Raw genomic sequence first — 20330 nt, 5'->3', positions numbered from 1 at the left:
ACTTTGTCTTTAAAAGAGTATCATGGGATCTTTTACATCCACTTGAGAGAGCAGACAGTGCCTCAGTTTAACATCTCATCCTGAAAGAGTGCACCCCTGACAGTGCAGCATTCCATCAGTACCGAACAGGGAGTATCAGCCTAGATTGTTATTGGAGTCATTTATTGACAACACAGAAGGAGGCCATTTGGCTCATCGAGTCCATGTCAGCTCTCCGCAGAGCTATCCAGGCTGTCCCACTCCCCCACTCGATCCCTGTAGCCCTGCAAGTTTATTTCCTTCAAGTGGTCATCCAATTTCCTTTTGAAGTCATTGATTGTCTTCACTTCCACTACCCTTGTAGGCAGTGAGCTCCAGGCCATTACCACCCACTGCGTAAAAAAGTTCTTCCTCATATTCCCCTGCACCTCTTGCCCAAAACCTACAACCTGCATCCCCTAGTCCTTGTACTTTTAGTTTATGGAAAGTTTTTCCTTGGCTAACCTATCTAATTCTGGTATAATCTTATACACTTCTAGTAAATCTCACCTCAATCTCCTTTGTTCTAAAGGAGAACAACCCCAGTTTTTCCAACCAACCTTGTAACTAAAATCCTCCATTCCTGGAACTATTCTGGTAAATATCCTCTACACCCTCTCAAGGACCCTTACATCCTTCCTAAAGTTTGGTGACCAGAACTGAATGCAATACTCCAGTTGGAGCCTAACCAGGGCTTTATAAAGGTTCAGCATAACCTCGCTGCTTTTGTACTCAATGCCTCTATTTATGAAGCCCAAGATCCCATATGCTTTACTAACCACTATCTCAATATGTCCCGCCACCTTCAAAGATCAATATACATGCACCCCCAGGTCCGTCTGCTCCTGCGCATTCTTTAGAACTGTGTCATTGAGTATATATTGCCTCTCCCTATTTCTTCCACCAAAATGCATCACCTCACACTTATCAGTATTAAATTCCATCTGTCACCTGTCCGCCCATTCTCCTAGCATATCTGTGTCCTGTTGCAGGCAGCTGGTTGGGTGCCCTGGTCTCTGGAGTGGAGCTTAAACCAACAACCTTTAAATATATTAAACGTTCTTTGTCCTCAATCAGTACTCAACAGACTTAGGGGCCAATATGAAGAACAATACCGTAGACCCAGCCTGCGAATCACAGTAAAATGGGTGTATCGGTTCAGAACTCACTAAAACTGTCAAATGTCTATTTAATTGTTTTAACATTTCTTTTCTTTGTCAGATTACAAGTTATTACTTTCTCCTCAATTTATTAGTTAAATTTTATAACTTAAGTTAATAGGACACTGGCCAGAAAGGACCTTCAAATGAGAAAGTCCGTGGAAAGAAAGAGACAAAAGCCTTTTGAATGGTCCATGTCAATAAAACAAACCTTAGGAATGGGAAAAAAAGTTGTTTTCCACCACTTCCTTGACAATTCAGGATTTAATGCATTCTGATCAGGCCCATCAACCTCGACTAGTTGCAGGTTTCCTCAGCGGCCCTCTAACTCAACAGCTGTGAATGCCTGCACCTCAGTAGCTTCCAGCAAGCCTCAATAATTCAACTGGATTGTGCGACATTAGGTTGATGAATCTACATTGGTGCATTGAGACTGCATGAGTCTCTCGCTTTCCAAAGCTGTTTTTTTCCTGTGTTTTTCCTGGTTTTCCAGGCTGTTATTTGCAGCCAGGATTGCTAACAGCAACGCAATGAGAACAATTCAATTTTAAGCCCCTGCGATAGATACTTGGCTGGGTGAAACCTGCCATTTCCAAAGTAGGTGAAGGAGGAATAAATCATTCACCCTGTGTGGAATGTTGTTGACATAAGTTGAGATAATAAGGAATGCAGATATCTGCACACTCCAACCAACACCCTTTCTCGACATTCCCACTTGAGGACATTTAGGCAGAACATTGCTTTAAAATGTTGCAAGTATATATATGGAAATCTGGGTCTTAAAACCAAGCAAGCACTGATTCTAGCATGCTGCTAAATTCACGACCCCCACCTTCTAGAGGACAAGGACAGCAGGTCCACAGAAACACCATCACCTCCAAGCTCCCCTCCACATCATCCCAAATTGAACATATATCAACCGACCCTTCACTGTCACTGGGTCAAAATCCTGGAACTCCCTCCCTAACAGCACTGTGGATGTACCTACACCGCATGGACTGCTGCGGTTCAAGAAGGGGGATCACCACCACCTTCTCATGGCAACTTGGGCAATAAATGCCGGCCTTGCCAGTGACACTCACATCCTGGAAATTAATTTTAAGAAAGTTATGGGAATGGGGCATTCCAATAAAAAGTAATCCCACATTTAGTTTGGGGAATAATAAAGCTACAAAGTATAACTTTTGTTAAACATTTCTGCTAATCTTCCTTCCCATATAGGGTCAGAAGTGGAGATGTTCGCTGATGATCGCACATTGTTCTGTTCCATTCACAGCTCCTCAGACACTGAAGCAGTCTGGCCAGCTTGCAGCAACACCTGGACAATATCCAGGCTTGGGCTGATAAGTCACAATAACATTCGCACCACATACATGCCAGGCAATGACCATCTCCAACAAGAGAGAATCTAACCATCTCCCCTTGACATTCAACAGCATTACCATCACTGAATTTTCCACCATCAACATCCTGGGGAACATTGTCCAGAAACTTAACTGGACCAGCCATATAAATACTTTGGCTACAGCAGCAGGTTATAGGCTGGGAATCCTGTGACGAGTAACTCACCTCCTGACTCCCCAATGCCTGTCCACCATCCACAAGGAACAAGTCAGGAGTGTGATGGGATACTCTCCACTTGGATAAGCGCAGCTCCAATAACACCCAAGAAGCTCGACACTATCCGAGACGAAACAACCTGCTTGATTGGCACCCCATCCACAACCTTCAACATTCACTCCTTCCACCACCATGGAAACACCAGCATCTGCAAATTGCCCTCCAAGTCACATACCATCCTGACTTGGAACTATATCACTGTTCCTTCACTGTCGCTGGGTCAAAATCCTGGAAGTCCCTCTCTAACATCACCGTTGGTATACCTACACTGCATCGACTGTAGTAGTTCTTGAACCTGGCTCACCACCACCTTCTCAAGGGCAATTAGGGATGGGCAACAAATGTTGGCCTTGCCAGCAATGTCCATATCCCAAGAATGAAATAAAAAGAAAACCTAAAAACAACGCTAATCGCCATGTCCCACTAACCATTTGGATGTCCATTATCGGTGCAATTGGGCTCAACAGGATATAGAGACACTGGAGAGGTGCAAAAAATATTTGCATGGATGATACCAGATTGGGAGGTATACCTATCAGGAAAGACTGGGGTTCTTTTCTCTTGAAAGAGAAAGCTATTGGGTGACCTAATAACGATCCTTAAAATGAATAGATTTGATAGGGTAGATGTAGAGAAGATGTTTTCACTTGTGGGGGGAGTCCAATATTAAGAGCCACAAGTATAATATAGGCATTAATAAATCCAAGATTGGATGAGAAGTTAAGAAGAATAGCATAGATGCTTTTAAGGTAGGTAAGCACATAAGGGAGAAAGATATAGAAGGATATATTGATAGGGTAAGATGGAGTAGGATGGGAGGAGGATCACGTGGAGCATAGACACCAGCAGAAACCTATTGAGATACAGCACTGAAACAGGCCCTTCAGCCCACCGAGTCTGTGCCAACCATCAACCACCCATTTATACTAATCCTACATTAATCCCATATTCCCTACAACATCCCCACCTTCCCTCAATTCTCCTACACCAGGGGCAATTTACAATGGCCAATTTACCTATCAACCTGCAAGTCATTGGCTGTGGGAGGAAACCAGAGCACCCGGCAGAAACCCACACGGTCACAAGGAGAACTTGCAAACTCCGCACAGGCAGTACCCAGAACCGAACCTGGGTCGCTGGAGCTGTGAGGCTGCGGTGCTAACCACTGCACCACTGTGCCGCTCACTTTTTCAGTTCAAACCAGTTGGGTTGAATGGCCTGTTTCTGTGCTGTATATTTTATGTATTTTTCGGGCTCTTGTCCTTAAAGTGCTGAGTATCCAGCAGCCTGCCATTGAGGAATGAATCAAGATGGAATTTCCTCCGAGAGGGTAGGAGGAATGTTTAGTTATTTGACCTCTTGCCCGCTCATCACCCTGCTGATAGAAGGCAGAAACTACTTTATAATGACAGGCTGTATGAGAGAGCACTATTTCCCATCATTTTATCTAACAACGCACAGATGAAGTATGGATTCATAAATCACATGGTAAGAAACTGGAAACAAGTGTGTTAAGATCTTCAAGTGGAATCTTTCTGCTGTTCTAATGGGGTCATGAACACAAATGGGCCAACATCTTCATTGAAAAGACAGATAAAGAAACTTAATCCAAATGTCTTAAAGCATTTGTTGCTAATATCGCGCAGTGAGATTTCAACCCAATGGTCCAATTCCACTTCTCTGAATACGCAACTGACAGTTTCACTCAGCTGGTCCTGCTCTTGCCTTTCAGTCAGAAGGTCTTGGGCTCAAGCCCCAATTCAAGGGTTTGAGTACAATCTAGGTTTACAACGAGTGAAGCTGAACAATACCATCACTGATACCAGCAGATGCACACTTAACATGCCTGCATGATGTCCCTCTGTCCTATACTTTAATGCATTCATTAAACCCTGCTTTTCATCCCAACACTATTGATGGTCACGCCTTCAGCTACCTAGGCCTTAGGTTCTGGATGGGTCCTCAATTTATCACCTCACCTAAAGAACAGCACCTCTGCAGTGCAGCTGTTCCTCAGTATCGTACAGGAAGTGGCAGCTTAGATTTTGTCAAGTCGCTGGAATGGAACTTGAACACACAACCTTTTCATTCAGAGGCAAGAGTGTCAATTACGGAGCCATGGTTCATCCCTTTCACATGTGGCCACTCTCGTTGCTGTCTTCCAATGTTCCCTCTAAGCTGCATTGCTCCCACGCAGGCCGTGTACAAGTCAGCCCTTTTAAGTTACCGTGCATGCGCGGCCAGGCAAAAAAATTTAATAGGGTCGCGCACGTAAACCAATCAGCTGTGCTCTCCAAAAGAAATTAGATGGTATGTTGCTGTCCTCTGCACCCTTTCTGCAAGTGTGTACTTCTTCTGTGGCCTGGTGAGTGGGGACTTAACTGAGCTCATTTCTGAAAAAACAGCCAACTCAAAGCTCGATGATGAACTTGGTGACAATATCCACTTGCTCAAAGGAAACATTTCTATTTGTACAGTTGCCAAATAATGATTATTTTCGTTCCTTCCCAAAAAAGTTAGGTGAAGGGACAAAGCAGTTAGGACAGCACAGGAGAAAAAGAACAAAGATGAGAAACAATGAAAAATTAGGGAGAAACAAAACATGCATTTGTGTAGCAGCTTTCGTGACCTCAGGATGTTCAAAAGCATTTAGCAGACAGTGCAATACATTAGAGGCATAGTCACTCTTTCCTAGTTTTCAGGCTGCAGGTTGACAAAGTCCCAAAATTCTAGAATCAGGAACATTTTGATATTGGCACCATAAACAGGCTAAGGAAAAGTAGCCATTTATATAATAAGCTAAGCGATATGCAAATGAAGCAGATTAGCAATTTCTGTTGGTTGTTTGGGTGCAATGAGAAATGAAAATCATGCAGCCAAGCTCACTCCTCCCACAAAGCATGTCCAATTCATTCAGTCATGGACTCCATTTCGTCTTCCATCAGTCATGAACCAATGGGCATCAACTCCAAATCAGAAAGTTGAGGGTTCAAGCCCCACTCCGAGAACTTGAGCATGTAATTCAGGCTGACATTCCCAGTGCAGTACTGAAGGAGTGCTGCACTGTCGTAGGTGCCAACTTTCAGAATAAATGTTAAAGCCCTGGTTCCATCTGCCCTCTCAGCAGGATGTAAAAAATCCCATGCGACTATTTTGAAGAAGAATGGGGGAGCTCTCCCCAGTGTCCTCACCATCATTTGTTCCTCAATCAACATCACCGAGACAGATTACGTGGTAATTATCGCATTGCTGTTTGTGGGAGCTTATTGTATGCAAAATGGCCGCTGCATGTCCTGCGTTACAACAGTGACTACTGTCATGCTAGTCCCCCATCTGCCAAGAATGAGGCACATTAATTTTTAACTGCTACTGGAGTGAAGAAAGGATTTGTTGAACAGATCAGCTGTGGCTGGAAAAGACATTTGCATATTAACAGACAATGTTTGGAAGGACAAAGCAGCCATTCCCTGACATTCAACCCACAATGGACTTTTGATCACCAGAAGTTGAAGAGAGATTGGGTCGACTAGGCCTATATTCACTAGAGTTTAGAAGAATGAGAGGGAATCTCATAGAAACCTATAAAATTCTAACAAGACTAGACAGGCTAGATGCAGGGAAGATGTTCTGGATGGCTAGGGAGACCAGAACCAGGGGTCACAGTCTCAGGATACAGGGTATGCCTTTTAGAACTGAGATGAGGAGAAATTTCTTCACTCAGAGGGTGGTGAACCTGTGGAATTCTCTACCGCAGAATATATTCGAGAAGGAGACAGATATATTTCTTAATGCCAAAGGGATCAAGGGATATGGGGAAAAAGCGGGAACAGGGTACTGAATTAGACGATCAGCCATGATCTTTTTTGAATGGCGGAGCAGGCCCGAAGGGCCAAATGGCCTACTCCTGCTCCTATTTTCTATGTTTCTATGTTTTCAATGAAGGTGGGGGAGCTCACTTTCCAGGTTGACTGCTAAGATGGCCAAATACACAAACGGACATGGTCAAACCAGCTAGTTACGTGACTAACCTGCTGGGTAACCTGAGTTTTTTGAATTTGTACAAACAGTTTGGGCAGAGTGTCTGTTTGCTCCTGGACTGAGAAGATCTCTCCTGTCTGCTCCCATCTCTTTCTCACAAGCCTCTGAATCCACTGAAGACACATGAACCCCAAGACAGAAAAGTCTTCTACAGCGAACAAGGTTTAAGAAGAATACTGGGTCCCAACGAAAAGCAAGATCTACCTACAATCAAGGACTCTACAGTGAGCTCAAAAAACCATCACAAAAACTCTTCAGATATTGCCTCAAACGTTTCCACTTTATTTTTCTTCTGCTCTTTTCTTTCTCTATTCGCATGTGTTTATCACATATGCATGCTAGCCTGGACACGTACTGTATCCATAGGTGTTAACTGAATTAGAGTTTAAGTTTAATAAGTTTAAACTTTTATTCTTTAAACCTGAGCAAACCTGTTTGTGCTAGTTTATTTGCCTTATAATTGGAAAGCAGTGAACAAGGATTCACCAAGAGGGAGTTAAAAAAAGCATGGTGTGTTTAAAATTAAACCCTGTTACAGTACAGCCATTGGCGGCTGTGTCTTCAGCTGACTGGGCCCTAAGCCCTGGAGTTTCTTCCCTGAAACTCTCTGCCTCGTTACCTCTCTCTCCCCTTTGTCACGCTCACGCAGGGAACAGTCGTGAACTAAGGTGAACTGCAGCAATCATGAACCGTAAAAATGAACTGATGAACTAAATGCTAAAAAATGGACACACTTTGACTGCAGACAAGATGGAGTAAGAGGTCAGGTGACCTCTCCTGTACTGCAAACATACACAAGTGCTTTCTCTTCCACAAATTTACCCAAAGCAACAGATTTTTCAGTCACTCACAAAGAATGTGACCAACAAGCTTGGAAACATAAAAAATAGCAGGTTTAATTTCTACTCGGCTGATAGTTGAGGTATTATATATATTGCTGCAACAGTGCTTCCAGGTGGGGGCTGCACAGGAGGGGAATATGGGACAAAGAATCAGTTTTACAGTCTCATAGCCCTATATTTTTTTAAAGTTTCATTTGTCGGGACATGGGCATCGCTGACAAGGCCAGCATTTATTGCCCAACACTACTTGCCCCTTGAGTAGGTGGTAGGAAGCCACCTTCTTGAAGCTCTGCAGTCTGTGTGGTGAAGGTGCTCTCACTGCCATTCGGTAGGGAATTCCAGGATTGTGACACAGCGACTGTGAAGGAACGGCTGACATATGTCTGAGTCAGCATGGCCACTAACCCACTTCGCACATCGGTCTTCACGATGGTAAGCTGAACTTCAGAATCACAGAATTACAGAATAATACAGTGCAGAAGAGGCCCTTCGGCCCATCGAGTCTGCACCGATGCATTAAAACACCTGACCTGTCGACCTAATCCCATTTGCCAGCACTTGGCCCATAGCCTTGAATGTTATGACGTGCCAAGTGCTCATCCAGGTACTTTTTAAAGGATGTGAGGCAACCTGCCTCTACCACCCTCCCAGGCAGGGCATTCCAGACCGTCACCACCCTCTGGGTAAAAAAGTTCTTCCTCAAACCCCCCTTAAACCTCCTGCCCCCCACCTTAAACTTGTGTCCCCTCGTAACTGACCCTTCAACTAAGGGGAACAGCTGCTCCCTATCCACCCTGTCCATGCCCCTCATAATCTTGTACACCTCGATCAGGTCACCCCTCAGTCTTCTCTGCTCCAGTGAAAACAACCCAAGCCGATCCAACCTCTCTTCATAGCTTAAAAGTTCCATCCCAGGCACCATCCTGGTGAATCGCCTTTTCACTCCCTCCTGTGCAATCAGATCCTTCCTATAATGTGGCAACCAGAATTGCACACAGTACTCCAGCTTTGGCCTTACCAAAGTTCTGTACAACTCCAACATGACCTCCCTGCTTTTGTAATCTATGCCTCGATTGATAAAGGCAAGTGTCCCATATGCCTTTTTCACCACCCTGTTAACCTGCCCTTCTGCCTTCAGAGATCTATGGACAAACATGCCAAGGTCCCTTTATTCCTCGGAACTTCCCAGTGTCAGGCCATTCATTGAATACTTCCGTGTCACATTACTCCTTCCAAAGTGCATCACCTCACACTTTTCAACATTAAATTCCATCTGCCACTTTTCTGCCCATTTGACCATCCCGTCTATATCTTTCTGTAACCTAAGACACTCCACCTCACTGTTAACCACTCGGCCAATCTTTGTGTCATCCGCGAACTTACTGATCCTACCCCCCCACATAGTCATCTACGTTGTTTATATAAATGACAAACAATAGGGGACCCAACACAGATCCCTGTGGTATGCCACTGGACACTGGCTTCCAGTCACTAAAACAGCCGTCTGTCATCACTCTCTATCTCCTACAGATAAGCCAATTTTGAATCCACCTTATCAAGTTACCTTGTATCCCATGTGCATTTGCTTTCTTGATAAATCTCCCATGTGGGACCTTGTCAAAGGCTTTGCTGAAATCCATGTAAACTACATCAACTGCACTACCCTCATCTACACACCTAGTCACATGCTCAAAAAATTCAATCAAATTTGTTAGGCATGACCTCCATCTGACAAAGCCATGCTGACTATTCCTAATCAAATTTTGCCTCTGCAAGTGGTGATAGATTCTCTCCTTCAGAATTTTCTCCTATAGTTTCCCTACAACTGACATGAGACTCACTGGTCTGTAGTTCCCTGGCTTATCTCTACAACCTTTCTTAAATAGTGGGACACATTAGCTGTTCTCCAGTCCTCTGGCACCTCCCCCGTGGCCAGAGAGGAATTAAAAACTAGGGTCAGAGCATCTGCAATCTCCACCCTCGCCTCCCACAGCATCCTTGGACACAAATCATCCGGACCTGGAGATTTGTCCACTTTTAAGCCTTCCAAAACCTCCAATATCTTGTCACTCCCTATGACAATTTGCTCAAGAACCTCACAGTCTCTCTCTCTCTAAGTTCCATATCTACATGTGAAGCATTCGTTCAACACCCTACCAATGTCCTCTGGCTTCACCCACAAATTTCCCCCTTGGTCCCTAATGGGTCCTACTCTTTCCCTGGTTATCCTCTTCCCATTGATATACTTATAGAATATCTTGGGATTTTCCCTACTTTTAGCAGCCAGATGTTTCTCATATCCCCTCTTTGCTCTCCTAATTGCTTTCTTAAGCTCCATCCTACACTTTCTGTACTCCACTAATGCTTCCGTTGATTTGCTCTCCTTGTATTTGCTAAAAGCCTCTTTTCCTTCTCATCGTAGCCTGAATGTTTCTGGTCATCCATGGTTCTCTGGGCTTGTTGCTCCTACCTATTATCCTCGAGGGAACATGTTGGTCCTTTACCCTCCACATTTCCTTTTTGAATGCCCCCCACTGCTCTTCTGTAGATTTCCCGACAAATAACGCTTTCCAGTCTACCTTGGCCAGATCCTGCCTTATTTTACTTAAATTCGCTCTCCCCCAATCCAAAACCTTTTTTTGCAACTTGTCTATTTCTTTCTCCATCACAAGCTTAAATTGTACCATGTTGTGGTCGCTATCACCAAAATGCATCCCCACCAATACAATAACCTGTCCGGCTTCATTCCCCAGAATTAGGTCCAGCACTGCACCCTCCCTTGTTGGATCCTCTACATATTGAGCTAAAAAGTTCTCCTGTATACATTTTAAGAACTCCACTCCATCTAAGCCCTTAACACGATAACTATCCCAATTAATGTTGGGAAAGTTTAAATCACCTAATAATTACCCTATTATTTTTACACACCTCTGCAAATTGTGCACATATTTGCTCCTCAATTTCCCGCTGACTATCTGGGGGTCTATAATAAACACCTAGCAGTGTGGCTGTCTCTTTTTTATTCCTAAACTCTACCCATAAAGCTTCTCTGGATGCCCCCTCCAAGTTATCATCTCTCCTTACTGCAGTAACTGACTCCTTAACTAATATTGCAACGCCCCCTCCTCTTTTACCGCCTCCTCTGTCTCGCCTGAAGATTCTATCTCCCGGGATATTGAGCTGCCAATCCTGCCCCTCCCTCAACCATGTCTCCGTAATGGCTACTATATCACAATTCCACGTGTCAATCCTTGCCCTTAGCTCATCCGTTTTACCTGCAATACTCCTGGCATTAAAGTAGAGGCCATCCATCCTGGTCTTACTCCCTTGAAACTTACTTCCACTGTATTCCCTCTGACTTGTTCGCTTTCCTGTGTTTAGTTGTGTCCCTATTCTGCTAGGAGTCTGCATCCCCTCTCCCTGCCAAATTAGTTTAAACTCCTCCCAACAACACTAGCAAACCCGCCAGCAAGGATGTTAGTCCCCCTCTGGTTCAGATGTAGACCACCCTGCTTGTACCCACCTTCCCCAGAAACAGTCCCAGTGGTCCAGGAATCTAAAACCCTCCCACCTGCACCAACTCTTAAGCCACGCATTCATCTGTGCTATTCTCCTATTTCTATACTCGCTAGCAGGTGGCACTGGGAGTAATCCAGAGATTACAACCCGAGAGGTCCTGCTTTTTAGTCTGCTGCCTAACTCCCTGAATTCTTGATGCAAGACCTCATCCTCTTTCTATCTATGTCATTGGTACCAACATGTACCATGACCTCTGCCTTGTCACCCTCCCCCTTCAGGATGCCCTGCAGCTGTTCAGTGACATCCCGGACCCTGGCACCAGGGAGGCAACACACCATGCTGGAGTCACGTTGACAGCCACAGTAGCACCTATCTGTTCCCCTGACTATAGAATCCCCTATTACTATTGCTCTTCCTTTCTTTCCCCCTTCCTGTGCAGACAGGCTGCTTGCGGTGCCAGAAGCTTGGCTCTGTCCGCACTCCCTGGAGGAACCAGCCTCATCAGCCTCCAAAATGGAATACCGATTTGCAAGCGGGACCCCAGGGGACTCCTGAACTACCTGCCTGATTCTCTTGGACTGCCTGGTGGTCACCCATTCCCTTCCTTCCTCAAGTCCCTTCAGCTGCGGTGTGACCACCTCTCTATATGTGCTATCCACAATGCTCTCAGACTCACGTATGCTCCAGTGTTTCCAGCCGCCGTTCCAGCACTGAAACCTGAGCTTCCAGGAGCTGCAGCTGGACACACTTCCTGCGCACATGCTGGTCCTGGGGACTGGAAATGTTCCCAGATTCCCACATGCAGCAAGAGGAGCAAATCATGGCTTCAAGCTCTCCTGCCATGACTAAACCCTTTAAATTTAAAATTTTAGAAGATTATAATTTAAAAAAACAACAAAGTCTTGCTAAAACAATGACTTACAATTCAATCCACTTTGAAAAATACCCACCAGGACTTACTGTCCAGTCAGCTGCGCTCTTTGGAAACTCTCGGCTCCCCTCACTCTGAGGACAGGGAGGAAATGAAAGGAGCTCCTCGCTCCCTCCTCACTGAACTTCCTCAGTCACCAAACTTCCACTTTAACACTCTAATGCAACCCAAGTCAGCACTCTAGTGCAAACAAAGTCAGCACTGTAAGATGTCCCACTTTTATACTGACTGACTCAAGCCCCTGAAAACTGGTTTAAGCCAAATCTCTAATTAACAAGGTGCAGCTGCAAGTAGAGCCTGAGTGAACTCTGTTTAAAGCTGGTCTAAAACTCACCTTCTCCAACCCAAACAGCAACTGTTAAGCTAATCTGCTAAATAAAAGACAGACTAGACTTAAGATAAAATTAACCCTTAATTATCCTCAGTCACCAAACTTCCACTTTAACACTCTAATGCAACCCAAGTCAGCACTCCAGTGCAAACTTACCCAACAATGTTTTAAGCAGCTTTATTTTCCTGCCTTACATCATGAGGAATCCTCTTTCCAGTCTTACTGTAAACTCCAAATTTGTCCTGATTACTTCTTCTGTCATTATATTTGGTATTGATGCCCAAAAGTGTTTTAAAAGCAAATATGTGACTGCAGCCTGTAATATGTTCAATCAGATAATCTCAGATGAGAGAGCTTGTTGCACTGAGTTCTGTTTAAAAGGTCCATAATTGAAAAAAACAAGGTTGTCTGAGGCAAACACACAATGGTCAAGAACAACAGTACACCAGAGTCCATAAACAACATTAACAACAGCTTGCATTTAAATAGCGGGACAGGTGGTCAAAAGCTTGGCCAGCAGAAAGTTTTGAGGAGCATCTTAAAGGAGGTGAGAGCGAGGCAGAGAGGTTCAGGGAGGGAATTACGGAGCTTAGGGCCTAGGTAGCTGAAGGCACGGCAACCAATTGTGGAGCGATTGGGGATGTGCAAGGGTACAGAGATCTCGGAGGTTTGTCTGGCTGGAGCAAGTTATACACATCAGGAAGGTTGCGACCATGGAGATTTAAAAAAAAATAAAGAGAATTTTAAAATTGAGGCATCTTTGGAGCAGCAGCAGGTCACAAGCATGGGGGTGATGGGTGAATGGGGCGATCCTTTAAAAGAATATTTAGGGTAGGGAGCAGGTGAGTAGGGTTAGACTGTTTGGCAGAAAGCACAAGCACAGAATTGATGGCCCAAATGTTTCTGTGTTATGGCATTTTAGAATTTTAAGGTACCCTGCCAAACAACATAATTAGCCAAATACAAATCCTTCAAACAAGCAGAGAGCACATTGGGCAGCGATATAGATTTTTATAAATATTTCAAACTTTATTTAATTTTGAATTCTTAAGCTCTTCAGGGAAGGGAATATAGGAATACTAGGAACAGTAGAAGACCATTTAGCCCCTTGAGTCGACTCCACCATTCAATTAGATCAAGTTTGATTTGTAACTCAATTCTATTTGCTTGTCTCTACTCTATATCACTGGATATTCTTACCTAATAAAAAAATCTGTCAATTTCAGTCTTGTAAATTTCAATTACATCTTGGGGGAGGAGAGTTCCAAATAGAAACATATAAAATTTATGACACAGAAGGAGGCCATTTAGCCCATCTTGTCTGTGCTGGCCTAATCCCATTTTCCAGCCCTTGGTCCATAGCCTTGTAGGCTACAACACTTCAACTGCATATCCAAGTGCTTTTTTAAAATGCGATGGGTGCTTCTGTCTCTACTACCCTTTCAGGCAGTGAGTTCCAGACCCCAATTACCCTATGGAAGATTTCTCCTCAACTCCCCTCTAATCCTTTTGCCTATTACTTTAAATCTATTCCCCCTGGTTATTGACCTCTCTTCTAAGGGAAGTAGGTCCATCCTATCCACCCTATCTAGAGCCCTAATCATTTTATACACTTCAATTAAATCTCGGCTCAGTCTCCTCTGTTCCAAAGAAAACAGCCTCAGCCTAGCCAATCTGTCCTGATAGCTAAAATTCTCCATTCCTGGCAACATCTTCGTTATTCTCCTGAGATATCTTCTCATTGTCTCTCCCCTGCCACTGCTATCTGGCCTGACCTACATGAGAGTCTAGTCCACACTACATGGTTTAGATACCCAGGGCTGAATCTTCATTTGTGGATCCTGATCCTGCCATTGGGAAGAAATGCAGGTCAGGAACCTATAGAGGGTGATTTTGGTGGAGGCAGTCAATTAAAAGTGGCCGCCTCTGAGAGCCCCATCTGATTAAGGGTGGTGGGCAGGCTCCTGAGGCTGCAGGGCCAAAAGGAGGCCCTCCAGCACTGACACATTGACAGCCCCACCTGTCAGAGGTGGAAGCTGCCGGTGTAGGTAGGGGAAAGACAGGGCGCCTCAAGATGGAAGGGAAGGAAGGGAAGCCACAGAGATAGCTGAATGAATGGTCTCAGTCTCAGTGACAAAGAAGTCTACACACATGCTGAAGGTGTGGGCGGAAGGAGCAGTGGAGAGGGGTTTAAGGAGATAGTTGGCAGTGAGGAACAGGAGCTGGGATTCATTGCTTTCCAAGATGACCCTGGATTAGTAGTCAGTTTTGGCAGAAGGGAGGGGACCTAATAGCCCTTGGTGTAGGCCAGCCAGATTTGGTAATAGATGACTAAAACAATTGTGCACCAGAAACACTCAGGTCGGTATCCCTTGGATTTAAGGGAGTGAAGGTTGCCACGAGAATGACTGGATACAAGAGAAAGGAAAGGTTTTACTGGAGACAAAAGCATCAAAGATGGAGCTGAGGGAATGGTTGAGTGGATTGACTGTTGCAGAAATATCCTGACAAATGGGGAAGCAAAGACTAGGCAATTGGCAGGCTGAAAATGCATTTATCAGTGATTTGGGTACAGTTTTTCCAGGGTAGGCTTGCAGAGGAAGGAACAGGAGTGTTATAAAGCAAAATCAGACATCAAATCTCATAAGGTGATAAGAGGGCAGATAGCCAAAAATTTTGTCAATGAGGTAGGTTTTACGGAGCATCTTAAAGGAAGAAAGAGATGAAGAGTCTTGGCTTAGGGCCAAGGCAGCTGAATGCACGGCCACCAATGGTGGAGCAATTAAAATGACTGATGCTCCAGAGGCCAGAATTGGATGAGCACAGAGATCTTAGAGTGTTGTGGGGCTGGAGGAGATTACAGAGATAGGGAGGGGTGAGGCCATGGAGAGATTTGGAAACAAGGATGAGAATTTTAAAATCAAGGTTTTGCTTGACAGGGAGCCAATGCAGGTCAGCGAGCTCAGGGGTGATGGTTGAATCGGACTTAGTACGACTAAGGGTGGTAGATATCCCAATGAGAAACTCGGGGTTTAGGAGGGTGCAGAAGAATACAAGGAAGTTAAACCAGTGGCAAGAGGGGTGAAACAAAGATGAAGTGCTCGAAGGAGAAGGTTACAGAGGAGTCGGGGAAAAGGATCCACGTAATTTGATGATTCACCACCACCTTCTCAAGACAGCAGTAACTGCAAGCTTACCAGTGTCTCCCACTTCCCAAAGACAGTTAAACATAAATTACCAATTATTAAAAAGAGACATTAAGAGATAATTTTATTTATACCCTTGATGTTTGCAAATGATGTGAAACTACATAGAACATGCCTCCAGCTTGTAGAAGCAAGAAACTACTTGAAAATAAGTCACCAGGCTAGCAAAGTTTAATGAAGCAATTAGAATTCATGCAGAGTAGTTCATTAACTACTTAACTTTTGATTTGAGAATGTATTTATTTCACTCCTGGAAAACAATGTGATAAGTTGGATTTAAATGACAAATTACCCCTAAGCAAAGTATTTTAAGAAAACATTAATGAGAAACTTAAAGTTGTGATAAGAAAATTCTCATAAAGAGAAATTCTCAGGGCTTTAGAGAAAGAGCAGGGGATGGGAATAATTAGATAGCTGCTTCAAAGAGCCAGCACACACAATGGCTTGGAGGGAACTTGCAGGTGGTGGTGTTCCCATGCATCTGCTGCCCTTGTCCTTCTAGGTGGTAGAGGTCGCGGGTTTGGAAGGTGCTGTGGAAGGAGCCTTGGTGAGTTGCTGCAGTGCATCTTGTAGATGGTACACACTGCTGCCACTGTGCACCTCTGGTGAAGGGAGTAATTGTTGAAGGGGTGCCAATCAAGTGAGCTGCTTTGTCCTGGATGATGTCGAGCTTCTTGAGTGTTGTTGGAGCTGCACCCATCCAGGCAAGTGGAGACTATTCCAAGACACTCCTGACTTGTGCCATGTAGATAGTGGACAGGCTTTGGGGAGTCAGGAGGTGAGTTATTCATAGCAGAATTCCCAGCCTCTGACCTGCTCTTGTAGCCACTGTATTTACATGGCTGGTCCAGTTCAGTTTCTAGTCAATGGTAACCCCCAGGATGCTGATGGTGGGGGATTCAGCGATGGTAATGCTGTTGAATGTCAAGGGAAGATAGTTAGATTCTCTCTTGTTGGAGATTGTCATTGCCCGGCACTTGTGTGGTGCAAATGTTACTTGCCACTTATCAGCCAAAGCCTAGATCTTGTCCAGATCTTGTTGCATATGGACATGGACTGCTTCAGTATCTGAGGAGTTGCAAATGGCACTGAACATTGTTCAGTATTCAGTAAATGTTTCACTCAGGTCAATATGAGCTAAACAACAATCAAGGGTTGAGTTTAACGCATAAAGTAGTTTTGCAAGCCTGTGCAATCTTTTATTTAGCCATCAGCAGCTTAAAACAGTCAGTGTATGATCATGTAAATCTACTCTGAAGGAGCTTTCTACAGATTTTAGCAAATGAAACAATGACACAATCCAATGGGCCATTTTATAAGAAAATAAGAAATAGGAGCAGGAGTAGGTCATACGGCCCCTTGAGTTTGCTCCGCCATTCAATACGATCATGACTGATCTACCATCTCAACTCCACTTTCCCACCCTATCCCCATTGCCTTGATACCCTTCTGCCCAAAAACCTATTGATCTCAGTTTTGAATATACTCATCGACTGAGCATTCACAGCTCTCTGGGTACAGAATTCCAAACATTCACAACCCTCTGAGGGAAGAAATGTCTCCTCATCTCAGCCCTAAATGGGTGACCCCTTATGCTGATACTCTGACCCCTAGTTCTGGACACACCAGCCAAAGGAAGCAACCTCTCAGCATCTATCCTTCAAACCCTCTGAGAATTCTGAATATTTCAATGACATTAACCTTCATTTTTAAAAAAACTTTCTAATATTGATATTAAATAATCTGTTCTTCGTAAAAAAAAAGTTACCACGACTGCCATTTTGAATTTGCCGGTAAAACCAGAGATCTTGAGATAATCGTGTCTCTACTGGCTCCACGTCATATTAGCCTATCTTCATCAATTTTAACCGATGCCCATCAATCCGTGGGCCTCTCAGTTCAGGTACTTATTGATCACACTGAACATTGGTACAAACTAATTTCGAGGCCTACATGTCTGTAGTTGTGGAATGGAATCACTCTTCGATGTAATTCCAGTTGATAAGTTCCCCACTGAGGGAGTCACACTGTGTTCAGGCATTTCCTAGGCTACTGGGCTTCCCAAATTCAAACAAAGAAACGCTGCGTTATTGATAGAATTGAGCCAACTGTTTCAAATCCTGGTCTCGTGCTGCCCCCACTGTGGTTGACTAGGAGCTGAAGATGTCTGCACTCCGTCAATTTTGGCCTCTTGTCCATCCTTTTTTCCCTTTGCCCCACCTATTGTGGCTATGCCTTCATCCATCTAGGCCCCTCTGCTTCTCTACCTGCCTCTGTACCTTTAAGACACTCCTTAAAGCTTCCCTCGTTTACCAATCTTTTGGTTACCTGTTCTGATATCTCTTATGTGGCTCAGTGTCAGATTTTGTCTGATATAACTCCTATGAAGCACCTTGGGACAATTTCCTACATAAAAGGTGCTATGTAAATCTAATTTGTTGTTGAAGAGGTGAGAGCAGCAGCCAAGTGCTGAACCCAATTAGTCGGCTCAGATTTAGACTCAATCTATGTATATAGAGTAGTCAGGGAGAGTGGAAATTGGCTCGCAAGTCCAAGAGCACAGACTGGGCTGGGAACCTATTAGTAAGTCGAGTGTTTCAATCTAAAATTCAATGATGTTAGAAACCAAGAGCAGGTCAAATGATCAACATATCCAGATGTTTAACATATCAAAAATTGGCAGCAAAGCTTTTAAACTACTCAAGGCACAAATCTGCCCTAGAACTCTGTGCTCCATGGAAGCATAAGTCAAGTGACAAAAGATCACTGCATTTTAAACACTGCACTCTGATAACACTGAGGTCTTACAAGTTCAAAGAGCAAGGTTCTCACGCAACATAGAAATAAAAGCCTGCTGTTTTAATACCAATTCAACTTCACCTGAGTCCAAGCAGGAAAACCTCTGGGTCACTGTGGCTCAATTTAATCAAGTATAGGAGGATTAGCTGGGATTTCAGAGAAGAATTATCCTTAATTCTAAAGACTCGGATTGCAAAACTACTCAGATTGTAGATGTTGACTTTCAATAACCCCAGCATTTCAATTCACTGCGTAGAGAATAAATGCCAGAAAGTCTGCCACAAATTTTCTACTCTTGTCGGTCTATATTAGATTTCTTAGTAAGCCACTGCGTGTATGGGTTACTCAGGTTCCTCTTACTTCCATTTTAGGTTTTAAATAGTTGGTTGAAATAAACAAAGAGGTAAGGTACCAATCTGTGCCAACATCCATACAGTTAACCCCAAGTTCCCAGTTACATTGCACAACCAGTAAATTGAATGCTTAAAAGATCAGTATCTCTTTGGGTTGACTTAGAGGGGAACTTTCATTTATGTAGTACTTTTCTTGTCCTCAGAACTTCCTGAAGTGCTTCAGTCAGTGAGAATCATTACTTCATAGATTCATCGAATGATACAGCACAGAAGGAGACCATCAGTCCAACGTGCCTGTGCCACCTCTTTGAAAGAGCTATCCAGTTAGTTCCACTCCCCTGCACTTTCCCCATAGCCCTTCATATATATCCAATTTCCTTTTGAAAGTTATTACTGAACTTGCGTCCACCATGCTTTCAGGCAGTGCATTCCAAATTTGTAGGAAAACAGCTATTAACTAAAATTGAAAACCCTTGCAGATTGAATCAATGTCAGCATACCTGTGACTTGGTTTACATAAAGGTGTTTTTTAAGCAACTCGACAAAAGTTATTCAGAATTTTCCATTCTGGATTACAGGGTTATCATTAGCAGGGTTACAAGAGAGATTCCAAGGTCTGGAAATGACTACTCGTGATATTAGTAACTGATTGCTTTATCGGTTTGTCCGTTCGCAGTTGTAACTCAAAACAAGCAGACATGCGGGCCCAATCTTCCCAGCGGCAGCGAGGCTCCGTGGCGGACCCCCAAGCCCCCACCACTGCTTGGCGACGGAACCCAACTTTAAATATTTAAATAAAGGAAATGCATACATTTACATACCTTTCACTGTGATCTTGCCGGCTGTCCGCGATCTTCCGTGTGGGAGCCAGCACTCACATGCCTTCACTTTCCCGGCCAGGGAAAGCTGGCACCGCCAAAGTGAGGAAGGGGGCAACTTAGGACTGCTACCGTAGTGAGGGAGCAGGGGGAGGGGCAATATTTATTTTCGTTGTAGTGGGTCCAATGTGATGTCTCATGTTGAATCATCTTTCAAGGCTTTTCTAAACATTCTAGCAGGAAACGATGTTGTATGATGTGATGAGTTAAAGAAATGTTGGAAAGCTTTGCTATCGGAATTGGTTGAGGGAAAATGGACAAATGTTTGAAGCTGAAGATGCAGGGAAATGGGATTAGATTAGTGCAGCAACAGCCTCGTCCCACGTTGTGAATTTCTACGGTTCCCTGTTGATACCCCTTCTACTTTGCCAAAGAGACAGTCTACCTGGTGGTTTATATTTTTATTGGAAAAATATTTTCCATCCCTCTTCTTCAGGTTCTACAATGCCATACATCATTTGATGTCTCAGACAGTGGACAGGTGTAACTCTCCAAATTTTCTGTTACCTCTTGCACAAGGCATTACTCCTTAAGGAAATTGTCTCATCCCGAAATCAAGAACACACTCTACAAAATGGCGCCGGCGCCTGCGCAGAGACAGCTGACGCTGTTCACAGTGTCACTGAGGTCGCCCC

General features: G+C 44.0%; 1 protein-coding gene across 1 annotated transcript in view; it reads right to left on the bottom strand.

Moving 5' to 3' along the window:
- The window catches only part of spon1b (spondin 1b), a 376017-nt gene that overhangs the window by 336356 nt on the left and 19331 nt on the right, over positions 1–20330 (bottom strand). The window lies entirely within an intron of this gene.

The sequence above is a fragment of the Heterodontus francisci genome, chromosome 14 (assembly GCF_036365525.1).
Source record: "Heterodontus francisci isolate sHetFra1 chromosome 14, sHetFra1.hap1, whole genome shotgun sequence".
NCBI lineage: Eukaryota > Metazoa > Chordata > Chondrichthyes > Heterodontiformes > Heterodontidae > Heterodontus > Heterodontus francisci.
This window is presented reverse-complemented; position numbering and strand designations above follow the sequence as displayed.